Genomic DNA, 17,897 nt, shown 5'->3' with positions numbered 1-17,897 from the left:
TTTCGTCCTCATTTACGGTGGCGAAATATGGACACATAAGGCCGAAGGCAAGCAACATATTGATGCATTTCAGCTTTGGTGCTTGAGAAGGATGCTGCGCACAAAACAGACGGAAGTAAGAACAAAAGTGTCCATTATTGAGCAACCCAGTATCTACAGACGCCATTCTTCTCATGTCAGCCAAAAACTTCTCCAGTTCTTTGACCAAATTGTGAGATGGGAAAAATATAGAGAAAATAATGATGGAAGGAAAGATCCAGGACACGAGACCGAAGGGGAGAGCAGCTAGCCGGTGGATTGATCAAATCGAGATCTCCGGTCAACCTCCATAGCAGGTGCTAAGAGAAGTTGGTAACCATCCGTGGTGGAGGCTCTTGGCTGATGTGGTCATTAGACTCGGCAATGAGCACAATGACTTGTGATGACGAAGTCCAACTTACGGAAGCCAGAAAGTTATGTGTCAGGGAACTACGGATCTTCCTTCCTCAATCAGCGGTGAGAATCGAAAATAAGAGCGTACGTCGCTACATACAGTGCAGCCTATGTACGCTTCACACAGGCGCTCTTAAGTGCGACGAGGAAGCTGTCGTTCCAGCAATACCTAGTGAAACGTGTCTTGTCTCTCACAGTTAAGTCAGGAAAACCTATTGTGAGCAGAAATAAAAAATCAAGCAAGAATGGACCCCGGAAGATGTACGAAAAGCGAAATGCTAAGAGACGTCCTCAAATTACGCTTCAGTTTACTACAGTAAAAATATTTCTCACGGTTTAATGCAGTTTTTCTCTTCTTTATGTTAAATCTCGTATAAAAATCCTTACAGCTGCATATCTGATGCAAGAAGTACCATCAGTTATTTGAATTTTAATGTTTTGAATTGTTGCTTTACTTTCGCTGGCACACTCCATTCCGAGGGCGATTAGTCCACGGTATCCGCAGCTCATACTTCCTCTAGCTGGCCTTCTCTCGAGTCTTGCGCCGGGCGAGATATTGTAGTGGCAGGCCACTGGACTTGTATTTGGGAGCGCAACATTTGAAATCCTCGTCCGACCATCCAGAGCTATGTTCACCGTGATTTCTCTAAATCGTGAAAGGCGAAAGCCGGTATTTTTTCTTTGAAAGAGTGTGACCATTTTCTGTCCTCATCCTTCCCTAATCGGAACTTGTGTTCCACATACAGGGTGTAAACGGTATAAGGTGCCAAAATTGTACTGACAATACATCTCGGTGTGCTTGACAAAAAAGTCTAATGAAATAACATTGTACCATGTTCTTTATTTTTGTATTCCTAAAAGGCAGATATTTGTAGATTTGACAATAGACGCATTTTTTTTTTTACACTGGTAAATGACTGCACACGACCTTGCCTGTGTATTACCGACATCGACGCGGCGGTCAGAGAAAGGTAACTGACGAACCAGAGCAATATAAAACATTGGACGTGTTCAACGGCGCGGCGCGGCGCCTAGGTACTATCGAAACAAGCAGTTTAAACGGTCATTGGGTTTTCAGGAAGGTGTGTTTTGATCCTTTTTAAAGAATTCTCCCATTCTACTGTGCATAATGATTCCACAAGTCATGTGTAACCCACGTGTGCAGTCCAGTGTCTACCGTTCCAAAAACACTGTCCCGAGATGAACTGTTCTTTCTTCGACAACCGTAAGAAATAGACGGGCACGTTACTAAGCGTTTTAAATGAATCACTTGCATTCAACTAATAGGAATTTTTTTGGTAGCTTATACCGTTTATGCCCTGTAAAATAAACTTAATTATGGACAGGACGTTAAATTCTAATCTTCATTCCTTCACTGCAGTGTAGCACGTAGTTACATCATCGCTTATTCTTTCTAACAGATCTAAGCTTCCCTTTCTCTGAGGATATCATAACGCACTTCCCTTACTTAACCGTCCAGATATTACGAAGAATCAGAATATTTCTTCTTGTGTTGTAAGAGGTATCTCATAGTTTAGACATGTTTAAACTATTTTGTAAGAGAAAACGTACTGTATTTGAAGATAAATAGTACTTATCTTGCATAGTTGGCCTCCGTGTCTTGGGTGATTCCTTTGTTCCTGTATAACCTATTGAAAAGAACCTGTCCGGAGTGCGTTCAAATACAACTCGCTGGAATATTATGTTGCATTTAACCATTGTCTTCTTTTGTGTGCATGTTCTTGAAACACAATTTACCATCACATACTTGACATCTTTCAAAAATACATTGTGCAGCATGTTTGAGCCATACAACGAACATATGTGACCAGAGCGCAACATGTACAAAACTCGACAGATGCTAAATCTACTCTGACGCTCTTGGAGTCAAAAATTTGCATATGGTGTATTACGAATCTAGCTTCCAGTACCTTCTAGAATAGGATATAGTTCAAATTAATATTAACACAATTGTCTTGACTGAAATTATTTTTCAGATTTAACTTATGTTGTTTTCTGAAAATAATTATTTAAGTGAAGTTTTATAGTCTTAATGGTTCATAACAAAGGTTTTAAAATATGACAATATGTAAAATAGTAGCTTCCTATCATTTTATAAAATCGATTTCACTATCGATAGAAAAATTTAAATAAATTGTAAATGAAGACAGAAATTTTATTTACGTGAAAATTGAAGCGTAACAACTTTATATTTACTGTAAACCTGCTGTTAGATCATTTTATTGACACTTCTGATTACTAATTTTCGTGGTACAAGATCGATATTACGATATAGATCGATTTAAACAATAGAAACATACTAACAGCAAAATAGTTTTTTGACGGTGAGATATGTTCAGGGATATCTGCAAATGAGGACTGAAAAGTTTAAGTAAGAAAATTAACCCAAGCCTGGCCAGAATTTATACGGAATCGAACATTTTTATTATCATGTGAAAGTTCCGAGAAGGCTAGGTTCATTACAATAGACGTGAAATCCTGACATGGCTATCTTAACATTGTTCTCCTGGCCATAATTTTGTATAAAGAATGGTCCTAGTAAAAATTCTTGCAAGTTGCGATCCACTTATCGCAGTTCATCACAGAACTGTGTTGCATACCTCTAGTTTCAGAAACTTCTCCATTCCACTGGTCAGTATTACCAGCATACATTTTTCGTCGCATGTTCGTTCTAAGAAAGTGCAGAGGCCCGGAGTGGATGACTCTCCAGTGGCAGGGTTGAGTTGAGGCAGTGGGTTGTTATCAGGATGATAACCGATGGTTACTCATAGAAACATCATTATTAGTCATAAAGAACAAATTTCAACACTCGTAGCAGTGCTCTGCGATGGTGACGCCCCCTGCGAGTGTACTGAATACTGCGAGTGCGGAGGCGCCGATGTTAGCAGGCGGCCAGACGCCTGCTGTGACGCCCGTGGTGGCAGGACGGGGCCCACGAGAAATACTGGCCCCGCAAACAACTTGTGACGTTATACTAGTCAGCTCGTCCGCCGCACTTTGCGAACGCTAAACTCCGTGCAGGATCCACAAAAAATCATTATGTAATTGAAACGGTACCCAGTAAAGGTCTTAACTTTGTCGTGTGCTATTGACAGTTTGCAAGCATTAAAACGCACAGTCAAGAATTATTCAACACGACTGAAATAGTCACTCGCTCCCTGCTGGAGACGGCTGCTGGCACTCGTGAAACCTCCAGTGTCACGAGCTGTGACGTAGGCCCTACGGCCTGTCCTTGTCGTGGGCCTCATGGGAGGAACGCTGGCGTATGGAGTATGCCACAGGGCGTGTGTACCTTCCGGGCACTGCTCTGCAGCACAGGGTGACATATAGTCAGCACGGATTCAGAAAATATCGTTCTTGTCAAACACAACTAGCTCTTTATACTCATGAAATAATAAGTGCTATCGACAAGGGATGTCAAATTGATTCCACATCTTTAGATTTCCAGAAGGCTTTTGACACCGTTCCTCACAAGCGTCTTCTAATCAAACTGCGTGCCTAGGGAGTATCGCCTCAGTTGTGCGACTGGATTCGTGATTTCCTGTCAGAAAGGTCATAGTTCGTAGTAACAGACGAAAAGTCATCGAGTAAAACAGAAGTAATATTCGGCGTTCCCCAAGGAAGTGCTATAGGCCCTCTGTTGTTCCTGATCTATATTGACGACATAGGTGACAATCTGAGTAGCCGTCTTACATCGTTTGCAGATGATGCTGTCATTTACCGTCTTGTAAAGTCATCAGATGATCAAAACGACTTGCAAAATGATTTAGATAAGATATCTGTATGGTGCGAAAAGTGGCAATTGACCCCGAATAAAGAAAAGTGCGAAGTTATTCACGTGAGTACTAAAAGAAATCAGCTAAATTTCGATTTCGCGATAAGTCACCCAAATCTGAGGGCTATAAATTCAACTAAATACTTCAGGATTACAATTACAAATAACCTAAATTGGAATGATCACATAGATAATATTGTGGGTAGAGCAAACCAAAGACTGTGATTCATTGGCAGAACACTTAGACGGTGCAACAGCTCTACCAAAGAGACTGCTTACACTACGCTTGTCCGCCCTATTCTGGAGTACTGCTGTGCGGTGTGGGATCCGCATCAGGTGGGACTGACGGATGACATCGAAAAAGTACAAAGAAGGGCAGCTCGTTTTGTATTATCGCGAAATAGGGGAGATAGTGTCACAGAAATGATACGTGAATTGGAGTGGCAGTCATTAAAACAAAGGCGTTTTTCGTTGCGACGGGATCTTCTCATTAAATTTCAATCACCAGTTTTCTCCTCCGATTGCGAAAACATTCTGTTGGCACCCACCTACATAGGGAGAAATGATCATCACGATAAAATAAGAGAAATCAGGGCTCACACGGAAAAATTTAAGTGCTCATTTTTCCCGCGTGCCGTTCGAGAGTGGAACGGTGGAGAGACAGCATGAATGTGGTTCACTGAACCCTCTGCCAGGCACTTTATTGTGAATAGCAGAGTAATCCCGTAGATGTAGATGTGAAGGCCCCAAAACCTTGCCGTGCTTCCTGCAGAGGAAGACAGCCGTCACCAGTACTGTCTACCCTTGAGAGTGGAGGCGTACAGTCTCAGTTTGACCGCTCAAGCATAGATGGTTGAGTGACTGCACCGCCCTGGTCTCGAATTGCAGCCCTCCAAGGCAGAAGGCCTGTGGCGCTGAAGCAAGCCCGTAGGTGGCCCACAACAGTGATCTTAGAGTCAACAGTAAGTACGAAGTGGGTGGACGCCAAGTCTTGCGTTGAAGGCTTGTATGAGCATGTCACCTAACCGACCACCGTTGACCTTCCATCGGGGGATGCCAGACTGAGATTCCTTTCGCTAAATTTGACTGGTATTTATACTTTTTCGGTAGGTATTTTTTTTATCGAAGCACCGCTTTTAACCACTTAGGCCGTAACAATTCCATAGCTTGGATCTGCAGTAACCGTCCTGCCGATGCCGCAGTCACCCTGCTTTTCTGCTGTGTTGTCATTATTGCAGTTTTGGCTCCCAGTGTGGCCCACAGCTGGTTGCGGCGTTGCATCTGACGTAACGGTGTTTTCTCGGCTCTAAGCACTCCCGCTCTCTGCAACAGCCGTGGCTGCTTCGTTATTTACTCAGTAGCGGCGACACTGCAGTATGTTTGCTTTATTCTCTTTTACAAACTTCTTATACGTGTCTTATGCATTGCTCTTCAGAGATTTTTTTACTAAAATTTCTTCTCCTTACTAAGTTTTGTATGATGCGGTGGGTGGCTACTCGAACACACTGCCAGCCAAAGTCCACTGGGGTACAGCACCCATTTAGGTATCGCCTGTGTGAAAATGATGCGGTTCGAGGGCACGGAGGAAAAGGATTGTGGTTATATACGAAGAGACTTTGTGCAGCTTTTTTATAATGCAGAAAAATAAATCAGAAGATTTTCTGAGTGTGTGTGTGTTGGCTCATTCTTCAGATGAAAGTGTTCAGGAAATGTATCAACTTCTTTATTTTTGTGAAAGTAAATTTAAAATAGTTGAAGGAAGCGAGAAGTTGAAAGTTGGGAAAGCTCCTGAAGCAAGAAAATAAAAAGGAAAATTCTTACACAGAAAAAAAAATTCTTTGTGTTGGAGACTAAGTTGAAGGAAAAGAAAGCTTTCTACTGTAGCTTCCCGATGTGACTGCTTCCTGCCGTCCAATGACATTCTTCTTCGAAGAAAGTCAGCTTGTTACTTGCAAAACACGCAGGAAACATTACACAGCCCTACAGTATGGCTAAGTGATGATATCTTCTGGAATAAAATGTTCCGAAGTTAAAATAGTCCCGCACTCGGATATCCGGGCGGGAATTACTCAGGAGGAAATCGTTATCAGGAAAAACAAAACTGGCATACTGCAGATCCGAGCGAGGAATGTGAGATCCCTTAAGCGGACAAGTTGGTTAGAGAATTTAAAAAAGGAAATGAATAGGTTGCAGTTAGTTACAGTGGAAATTAGTGAAGTTCGGTGGCAGGAAGAACAGGGCCGGCCGCGGTGGTCGTGCGGTTCTAGGCGATGCAGTCCCGAACCGCGGGACTGCTACGGTCGCAGGTTCGAATCCTGCCTCGGGCATGGATGTGTGTGATGTCCTTAGGTTAGTTAGGTTTAAGTAGTTCTAAGTTCTAGGGGACTGATGACCTAAGATGTTAAGTCCCATAGTGCTCAGAGCCATTTGATTCGAAGAACAGGACTTTTGCTCAGGTGAGTATAGAGTTACAAACACAAAATCGTATAGGAGCTACGGAGGAGTAGGTCGTATAATGAATAAGAAAGTAGGAATACGAGTATGAGTCTATGACCAGCATAATCAACGCATCATCATGACCAAGAGAGGCACAAAGCCAACATCCACCACAACAGCACAAGTTTGTATACCAGTTAGCTACGCCGATGGAGAGATTGAAATAATGTATGGTAAGATGAAAGAAATTATTGAGATAGTTAGAGGAGACAAAAATGTAATTATGACGATGAACTACAATTCGATAGTAGGAAAAAGAACAGAAAAAATGCTAGGAAACCATGGAATGTGGGAAAGGAATGTAAGAATAAGCCGTCTGTTCGAATTTTGCAGCATCGCTAGTACGTGGTTTATTTATGGAAGAGATCTGGAGACACAGGAAGGTCTCAGATAGATTAATTAATGGTAAGGCAGACATTCAGAAGCCAGATTTTAAAATGCAAATTATTTCCAGGTGCTGATGTGGACCCTGGCCACAACGTACTGGTTATGAACTGCAGATTAAAACTGATAAATTGCAACAAGTAGGAAATTACAGCGATGGACCTGGACAATTTGAGAAGATCAGAGGTTGTTGAAGGTTTCAGACAGAGCAACGGTTGATTGAAACCTGGGTAAGGACCAAAATGAAACCCAATGCGCAGCCTTGCGAAATAAAATAATGAAGGCAGCAGAGAATCAAATAGGAAAAAAAACCAGTGGAAATCTATGAATAACGCATGAGATATTGAATTGACGAAAGGAAAAAAATATACACTAGTTTATTTATTTATTTGTGAACACGTCAGGTCATGGTCATGGAACATGTCAGTACATGAAATTACAACGTAAAAGTAATAACAGATAAAAATAAAATGTTTAGGAACCCAAAAAAGTTAAGCCATACGATTAAGTACACGCAATGAACAATACAACAAGAATCAACTTAATTTTTCAAGGAACTCCTCGACAGAATAGAGAGAGTGACGCTTGAGAAAACTCTTCAGTTTTGATTTGAAAGCGCGTGGATTACTGATAAGATTTTTGAATTCTTGTGGCAGCTTACCGAAAATGGATACAGCAGTACACTGCACACCTTTCTGCACAACAGTTAAGGAAGTCCGATCCAAATGCAGGTTTGATTTCTGCCGAGTATTAGCTGAGTGAAAGCTACTTATTCTTGGGAATAAGCTAATATTGTTAACAAGAAATGACAGTAAGGAATATATATATTGAGAGGCCAGTGTCAAAATACCCAGACTAATGAACAGGGGTCGACAAGAGCTTTGTGAACTTACACCACTTATTGCCCAAACCGGCCGTTTCTGAGCCAAAAATATCCTTTTAGAATGGGAAGAGTTACGACAAAATATAATACCACAAGGCATAAGGGAATGACAATAAGCAAATTAGACTACTTTTCGTGTCGAACGATCACTTACGTCAGATACCGTTCGAATAGTAAAAATGGAACCATTGAATCGTTGAACAAGATCCTGAACTTGGGCTTTCCACGGCAGTTCACTATCTATCTGAACACTTAGAAATTTGAACTGTTCAGTTTCACTAGTCGTATGCCCATTCTGTGAAATTAAAACGTCGAGTTTTGTTGAATTGTTTGTTAGAAACTGTAAAAACGGAGTCTTACTTTAATGTAGCGTTAATTTATTTTCTACAAGCAATGAACTTATGTCATGGACTGCACTATTTCGAACCGAGCCTATATTGCGCTCAACGTTCTTTACTACCAAGGTAGTGTCATCAGCAAACACAAATATTTTAGAGTTAACACGTAATACTAGAGGGCATATCGTTTACATAAATAAGGAACAGGAGTGGCCCCAACACTGATCCCTGAGGCACCCCTCCCCCCTCCCATTTGACTGTACCCCACTCAGACCCCACGTCACAGCTATCCTCAACACTATGAATAATGACATTTTGCTGTCTGTTGTTAAAGTAAGAGGGGAACCAATAGTGAGCTACTCCCTGTCTTCTGTAATGGTCCAACTTCTGGAGCAATATTTTATGATCAACATAAACAAACGAATTATTTAATTAAAAAAATATGCCCAGCGTTCGAAACCTTTTGTTTAACACATCCACTATATCACAGAGAAAAGAGAATATAGCATTTTCAGTTGATAAACGACTTCTAAAACCGAATTGTGTGATATAAAATGATCAATTATCCGTACATAACACCCTTTTCAAAACAGCAAACACTGACGGCATAGAAATAGGTCTAAAATTGTCTACATTATCCCTTACTCCCCTTTTATAAAGCGGCTTTAGTACTGAGTACTTTAATCTTTCAGGAAACTGACCATTCCTAAAGGAAAAATTACAAATATGGCTAAATACAGGTCTAACGTGTGCATCACGGTACTTTAATATTCTGCTAGGCACTCCACCATGTCCATGAGAGTCCTTACTCTTCAGTGCTTTAATTATTGACTCAATCTACCCCTTATCTGTATCACAGAAGAGTATTTCAGACATCGATCTCGGAAAGGCATTTGTCAAGAGAGTTATATGATTACCTATAGAAAGTAAATTTTTATTTAATTCGTCAGAAATGCTCAGAAAATGATTGTTGAATACTGTACATATTCCTGATTTATCAGTAACAGAAATATTTTTACTACGAATTGACTTTATGTTGTCGACCTTGTGCTGCTGACCATACACTTCCTTCACAACTGACCGTATGGTTTTAAATTAATCCTGTGAATTAGCTATTCTATTTGTGTACCACCTACTCTTTGCCTTTCTAACAACATTTTAAGCACCTTACAATACTGTTTGTAATGGGCTACTGTAGCTTGATTGGGACTACTTCTAACATTTTGATATAATTCCTGCTTTGTTATACGTGATATCCTTATCCCACTAGCCAGACACCCAGGCTGCCTTTTCCTGCAAGTACCCCGTTTAGAACCTTCTAATGAAAAGCAAACCTCAAAGAGCATGAGAAATGTTTTAAGGAAAGCATTATATTTGTCATTTATGTTGTCGGCACTATAAACATCCTGCCAGTCTTGTTCCTTGACAAGATTTAAAAAACTCTCTATTACCGTTGGATTAACTTTCCTACATAGTTTGTAATTATATGCAACATTTGTTTGAGTACAAAAGCCTTTTAGTGTTAAAATTTGTGCATCTTGCTCTGAAAGGCCATTCACCTTTCTACTAACATGTAGTGATGAAGAATGATTAAAAATATTGTCTATGGCTGTGTACTGTTCCCCTGGACCCTAGTTGGAAAAAAACAGTCTGCATGAGAGCATATGAATTTAGGAGTTCTATCAACATCTTTTTTCTTGCACCATCATATAGAAAATTAATATTGAAGTCAATACATATAACTAATTTCTGGTACTTCCCATAAAGTGAATCAAGAACCCTCTCTAGCTTGAGCAGAAATGCTCTGACGTCCGAGTTAGGGGACCTATAAACAACAAAAATTAGAAGATTTGTTTCACTAAATTCAACTGCCCCTGCGCAACATTCAAATATCTGTTCAGTGCAGTGCCATGATACGTCTATGGACTCAAATGGAATACTGTATTTAAGAAAATGGCCACTCCTCCACTCCGCAAGGAACTCATTGAAAAAACAGCCAGTTAATCTGTAACTTGGTAAAGGAAGCCTCGGAATTGTCAAATTTCACTACTGGCCATTAAAATAGCTACACCAAGAAGAAATCGAGATGACAAACGGGTATTCATTGGACAAATATATTATACTAGAACTGATATGTGATCACATTTTCACGCAATTTGGGTGCATATATCCTGACAAATCAGTACCCAGAACAACCACCTCTGGCCGTAATAATGGCCTTGATACGCCTGGGCATTGAGTCAAACACAGCTTGGATGGCGTGTACAGGTACAGCTGCCCATGCAGCTTCAACACGATACCGCAGTTTATCACGAGTAGTAACTGGCGTATTGTGACGAGTCAGTTGCTCCGCCACCATTGACCAGACGTTTTCAATTGATGAGAGATCTGGAGAATGTGCTGGCCAGGGCAGCAGAAGAACGTTTTCTGTATCCAGAAAGGTCCGTACAGGACCTGCAACATGCGGTCGTGCATTATCCTGCTGAAATGTAGGGTTTCGCAGGGATCGAATGAAGGGTAGAGCCACGGGTCGTAACACATCTGAAATGTAACGTCCACTGTTCAAAGTGCCGTCAATGCGAACAAGAGGTGACCAAGACGTGTAACCAATGGCACCCCATACCATCACACCGGGTGATACGCCAGTATGGCGATGACGAATAAACGTTTCCAATGTGCGTTCACCGCGATTTCGCCAAACACGTATGCGACCATCATGATGCTGTAAACATAACCTGGATTCATCCGAAAAAATGACGTTTTGCCATTCGTGCACCCAGGTTCGTCGTTGAGTACACCATTGCAGGTGCTCCTGTCTGTGATGCAGTTTCAAGGGTAACCACAGCCATGATCTCCGAGCCGATAGTCCATGCTGCTGCAAACGTCGTCGAACTGTTCGTGGAGATGGTTGTTGTCTTGCAAACGTCCCCACCTGTTGACTCAGGGATCGAGACGTGGCTGCACGATCCGTTACAGCCATGCGTATAAGATGCCTGTCAACTCGATTGCTAGTGATTCGAGGCTGTCGGGATCCAGCACGGCGTTCCGTATTATCCTCCTGAACCCACCGATTCCATATGCTGCTAACAGTCATTGCATCTCGACCAACGCGAGTAGCAATGTCGCGATACGATAAACCGCAATCGCGTTAGGCTACAATCCGACCTTTATCAAAGTCTGAAGCGTGATGGTACGCATTTCTCCTCCTTACACGAGGCATCACAACAACGTTTCACCAGGCAACGCCGGTCAACTGCTGTTTGTGTATGAGAAATCGGTTGGAAACTTTCCCAAGTCAGCACGTTGTAGGTGTCGCCACCGGCGCCAACCTTGTGTGAATGCTCTGAAAAGCTAATCATTTGCATATCACAGCACCTTCTTCTTGTCGGTTAAATTTCGCGTCTGTAGCACGTCATCTTCGTGGTGTAGCAATTTTAATGGCCAGTAGTGTATTGAAGTGGTGCTCCGATATACCAATAAGTTCAGAGTCAACATCTATAAGCAGTTCACAAACTTAATCTCTAATACCTCTTGTATTTTGATGAAATATGCTAATTCATTCTCTACTTGGAAACAGCAGGTATACCTATCAGCTGACTTCAATCCAAAAAAGGTGCAGCTCTAACACCAACTACTACAGGAATTTTTCCATGAGTGATTTCACCACTACTGATAGACTTAACTGGCACCAATGAAATGTGACCCATGCTCTCTGCCGTCAGTGCCTGATGTTCAGAAGAAAACAGAACACTTTGAAGGACTAGAGATAGGACATTCATATTCACAGGATATTTGCATTAGTATGTTCCGCAGAAATGATTAGCATCTGGACCATGTCGGCCAGCTGGTTCAAGGTCAACATCGATATCGCAGCGTAACACCACCCACCGGTGAAATGTGCTTGCGTCTCTCATTGTCGCTGTAAACCGAAGGTAATGGACCAATGTGACTTGAGCAGTCGTGCAAGATGTCTCGCAGACGTATGCGCGAACCGAACCGTCAGATCCGTGAGTTTGCAAGGGGGTGCGTTATTGGCATGAGAAATGCGATGCATCCACCCGAGAAAGTGCTGTTCGTGTGGGACGAATGGCAAAGTAGGAATGGCTAGATCAGATATGCAAGAATGTACGAATATGCATGTCTAGGAGAAAAATTCACAGAAGCACCAACTGGTATAGGCATGAGTACTCAAATACAGAGATATGTAAACAGGCAGAATACGGCGCTGCGGTCGGCAACGCCTACATAAGCCAAGTGTCTGGCGCAGTTGTTAGATCGGTTACTGCTGCTACAAAGACAGGTTATCAAGATTTAAGTGAGTTTGAACGTGGTGTTATAGTCGGCGCACGAACGATGGTACACAGCACCTCCGAGATAGCGGCGAAGTGGGGATTTTCACCTACGACCATTTCACGAGTGTATCTCGAATATCAGCAATCCTGTAAAACATCAAATCTTCGATATCGCTGAGGCCGGAAAAAGATCCAGCAAGAACGGACCGAGCGAGGTGGCTCAGTGGTTAGCACACTGGATTCGCATTCGGGAGGACGACGGTTCAATCCCGCGTCCGGCCATGCTGATTTAGGTTTTCCGTGATTTCCCTAAATCGCTCCAGGCAAATGCCGGGATGGTTCCTCTGAAAGGGCACGGCCGACTTCCTTCCCTAATCCGACGAGACCGATGACCTCGCTGTTTGGTCTCTTCCCCCAAACAATCCAATCCAATCCAAAAAATGCAAGAACATGACCAATGACGACTGAAGAGAATCGTTCAACGTGACAGAAGTGCAACCCTTTCGCAAATTTCTGTAGATTTCAGTGCTGGGCCATAAACAAGTATCAGCGTGCGAACCATTCAACGAAACATCATCGATATGGGCTTTCGGAGCCGAAGGCCCACACATATATCCTTGATGACTGCGCGACACCAAGCCTTACGCCTCGCCTGGGACCATCAACACCGACATTGGACTGTTGATGGCTGGAAACTTGTTGCCTGGTCGGAGGAGTTTCGTTTCAAACTGTATCGAGAGGATGGACATGTACGGGTATGGTGACAGCCTCATGAATTCACGGACCCTACATGTCAGCAGGGGACTGTTTAAGCTGGTGGAGCCTCTGCAATGGTGTGGGGTGTGAGCATTGGAGTGATATGTGACCCCTGATACGTCTAGATACGACTCTGACAGGCGACACGTATGTAAGCATCCTGTCTGATCACCTGAATCCACCCATGTCGCCAGCCGCAGTGGCCGTGCGGTTCTAGGCGCTTCAGTCCGGAACCGCGTGACTGCTACGGTAGCAGGTTCGAATCCTGCCTCGGGCGTGGATGTGTGCGATGTGCTTAGGTTAGTTAGGTTTAAGTAGTTCTAAGCTCTAGGGGACTGATGACCTCAGATGTTAAGTCCCATAGTGCTCAAAGCCATTTGAACCATTTTGACCACCCATGTCCATTGAGCATTCCGACGGACTTGGGCAATTCCAGCAGGGCAATGCGACACCCCACACGTCCAGAATTGCTACCGAGTGGCTCCAGAACACTCTTCTGAGTTTAAACACTGCCGCTGGCCACCAAAATCCCCAGAAATGAACATCATTGAGCATTTCTCTGATGCGTTGCAAGGTGCAGTTCAGAAGAGATCTCCATCCCCTAGTACTCTTACGGATTTCTTAACAGCCTTGCAGGATTCACGGTGTCAGTTCCCTCCAGCACTACTTCAGACATTAGTCGAGTCCATGTCAGGTCGTGTTGCGGCACTTCTGCGTGCTCGTGGGGGCCCTACATGATGTTAGGCAGGTCTACCAGTTTCTATACAGAAATTAAAGTGAGCTTTGAAGGAAAGAGAAGCAACTGTATGCAGGGAGGTTTGACTAAAGAGAAGATGGTTTTATCTATACCGACCAAAGACGTCAGCTGAGGCTAATCCGCCTTATCGAGAAGTCTCTGAAGTCCGTTTCTGCGTTAAGGCCCCGTGTTAAACTTACCCTCTTAGCGTTAATGCGTTGAACTGACAGTCAGCTCTGAGTACGTACTTCAAAGCAATACACTTTCGCGGATGGATACTCTTCAACAGACAATTAAAAAGGCTCGACTGAAAAAATTAATAATTAAAGTTAACTCCAGTTCTACTCGTCCAGCATGGTGTATATCTCGGCAAAAGAGCCCAATGTTATATTCCTGTTTTAGGTAAAATTAAAGAGCAGAACTGCGATACGAACACTTCATTAAGACTCACCGTTATGGCTGAGGCTGGTGTCACATTTTCGGCGTAGGGGCGTCTTCCTTGGCTGTATAAATACCAAAAGTTCCGATGGCAAGCCAGTATTAAGCAAAGAAGGGGAAGATGGGATATATAGAGTGGCTATAAGAGGAAATGAACTTAATGGCTGTATAATAAAAACGGAAGAGGAAGTTGAAGAAGATGAGCTGACAGATTCGATACTCTAAGGTGAATTTGACACAGTACGGTAGGATCTAAGACGAAACAAGGCTCCTGGAATAAACTCCTTCAGAGCTATTGAGGTACTTGAGAGAGCCAGCCCTAGTGTGCAAGACATACGGGACATGAAAATTAGTCTCAGACTTCAGGAATATAATAATTCCTATTCCAAAGTAGGCAGGTGCTGACAGGCGTGAATGTTATCGAACTATCAGTTTAAAAAGACATGGTTGCAGAATATTAACAAGGATTGCCTAAAGAAGAATGGAAAAACTGGTAGAAGAAATGTAGGAACACACGAGGCATGTCTGACCCGGAGATCCATCTTAGAAGGCAAATTAAGGAAATTCGAAACTAAGGTTATGGCATTTGTAGAATCAGAGAAAGCTCTTGACAATATTGACTAGCATAAACCCTTTAAACTTTTGGAGGTAAGAGGAGTAAAATACGGAGCGAAAGTTTATTTGCAACTAGTACAGTAACCAGACGGTACTTACTGGGGTCAAATGGCGTGAAAAGGAAGCGGTGGTTGTGAAGGGAGTAAGACGGGTTTGTTCCCTATCCCCGATGTTATTCAGTCTGTACACTGAGCAAGGATTAAATGAATCCAAGGAGAAATTTGAGTAAGGAACGAAAGCTCAGGGAGAAGAAAAAAATCGAGGCTTGGCGATAACAATGAAATTCTGTCAGAGACAGCAAAGGATTTAGAGGAGCACAAATGGTTCAAATGGCTCTGAGCACTATGAGACTTAACTTCTGAGGTCATCAGTCCCCTAGAACTTAGAACTACTTAAACCTAACTAACCTAAGGACATCACACACATCCATGTCCGAGGCAGGATTCGAACCTGCGACCATAGCGGTCGCGCGGTGCCAGACTATAGCGCCTAGAACCGCTCGGCCACCCCGGCCGAGTTAGAGGAGCATCTGAACGGAAAATAACTGAGGATGGCAAAAGCAGAGAGAATATAAACCGCAGACTGTCAATAGCAAGAAAAGCATTTCCGAAAAAGAGGAATTTGTTGACATCTAATATAAGCGTAAGGAGATCTTTTCTGAAGGAAATTATCTGGAGCATAACCTTTTACAGAAGTGAAACATGGACGACAAGCAACTGAGACAAGAAGAAAATCGTAGATTTCGAAATTTGGTGCCACAGAAAAATGCTGAAGTTCAGGTGGGTAGACCAAAAAACTGAAACTAAATATCTAGGAATTACAAATACGAACAACTTGAATTGGAATGAACACGTAAAAACTGTTGTGGGGAATCGGTGAAGAGGACACATTCTGGTACATCAAGGAATCACAGACTGAGTATTGGAGGGCAATGTAGGGAGTAAAAATCGTAGAGAGACTGCGTTTTATTGACGGGACACTTAGGAAATGTAACAGATCTAGTGAGGAGACTGCCTACAATACGCTTGTCCGTCCTCTTTTAGAATACTACTGCGCGGTGTAGGATCCTTACCAGATAAGACTGACGGAGTACAACGAAAAAGTTTTATGGCTACGCGATCTAATATAAATAACACGAGATGACTGACATCATATACATACCAAACACTAGAAGACAATATTTTCAAAGATGATCTACAGTGGTGTGCAGTGGAAATAAACTTAAGTCTTCTAACTAGTATAATCTAATACTGTCTTCTCCACTCTGTGTTTTACAGACAAGAAACGTGAACCCCCCAAGCCACAAGGACGCAATTCATATAATGTCCATATGTGAATGTAGACAGAAGTGCTCTCAGTCACAGAATGCTGCTTACTCAACGACGACTCCCTACCTGGAGGGGAAGTCCAGAATCGTATAAGTTCGCAACAGTACAGTGCCTATCCGTTATAACTATAAAATCTCCTGAGAGCAAAGATAGAAAGTCCATCTGTACCAACAAAAGCTGATACTGAGCGACTGTCAAACATGGGCGCTCAAAACGGAAAACCACGTTCTCTCCACCGCTGGCCTCCCAGGAAAGCTCGACTCCCCTCCCTCGTAACTGCAGAAAGCGCATCATATTCTCGAAACCACGGAATATTCTCCCCCTCTACAGATTTTTCCAAACTCCTACCAACCCTATTTTAGTCTTTTATTGTCCAGTGCGGAAGGTTTGCGTGAAATTCCTATGCGCGTTAATTAGGAATTCATGGAAGGGTACCCTTCTCAGAGTAAAAATCCTCAGAAATAACACAGCCTGCGTGATTTCCGAGGTAGGCCCTAATGCTCCCTCGTTCCTCTCTGAGACGTCCAAGATTTTCAGACTTTCTGAAGTATTATCTGTTTATCCTTCGGGTCCCGCTAAAACACTGGCCGGCCGCCGCTTTACTGTGCTTCAGTGCTCAGGTGCCCCGATCGTATGTTTTGGGCTACTCCTGTGTTAAGCAGACCAACACACCTGTGCAGGATTTTCCGATCAGGGCCAGAGTTACCCCTGCCATTTCATTCCCACTGGCGGTACAACCTCAGCTAGTATAGGCAATCATTCATTACACCGTTTAGATAATGAAGACAATCCATCACCTTCATGCAGTAAGCGTTAACAACTATCGTGACAATGTCAGTCTTCTTTAAATATTCGTTTATACGATGTACAACCTATCAAATGATACCTAATTCTGGTTTTAAATCGCGGCAAAGTATGTAGATGAGTGGTGGCCGCTGTGGCCGAGCGGTTCTAGGCGCTTCAGTCTGGAATCGCGCTGCTGCTACGGTCGCAGGTTCGAATCCTGCCTCGGACATGGATGTGGGTGATGTCCTTAGGTTGGTTAGGTTTAAGTAGTTCTAAGTCTATGGGACTGATGACTTCAGATGTTAAGTCCCGTAGTGCATAGAGGCATTTGAACCATTTTTTTATGTAGACGAGTGCTTGTAAGGTGCGAAATTATAGCCCCCTTACAGCTTGTTTCGTTATTTCTGCAACAGTGTTCTGGCCCGTTTTGTGTACCAAGGAGGATCAGCTCCATCGTTTGTTAATTTATTTGGTATAAATCTCTCAATTGCTGCCGATACTATTTCTTTGAATCCAAGCCACATCTGGTCTACACTTGTATTATTAATTTGGAAGGAGTGCAGATTGTCTCTCTGCGAGGCGTCAAGTGAATTGTTATCTGCTTCTTTTAATAGATT

Source organism: Schistocerca cancellata, chromosome 1 (assembly GCF_023864275.1).
Source record: "Schistocerca cancellata isolate TAMUIC-IGC-003103 chromosome 1, iqSchCanc2.1, whole genome shotgun sequence".
Taxonomy (NCBI): Eukaryota; Metazoa; Arthropoda; class Insecta; order Orthoptera; family Acrididae; genus Schistocerca; species Schistocerca cancellata.
Note: the sequence above shows the minus strand (reverse complement) of the source record.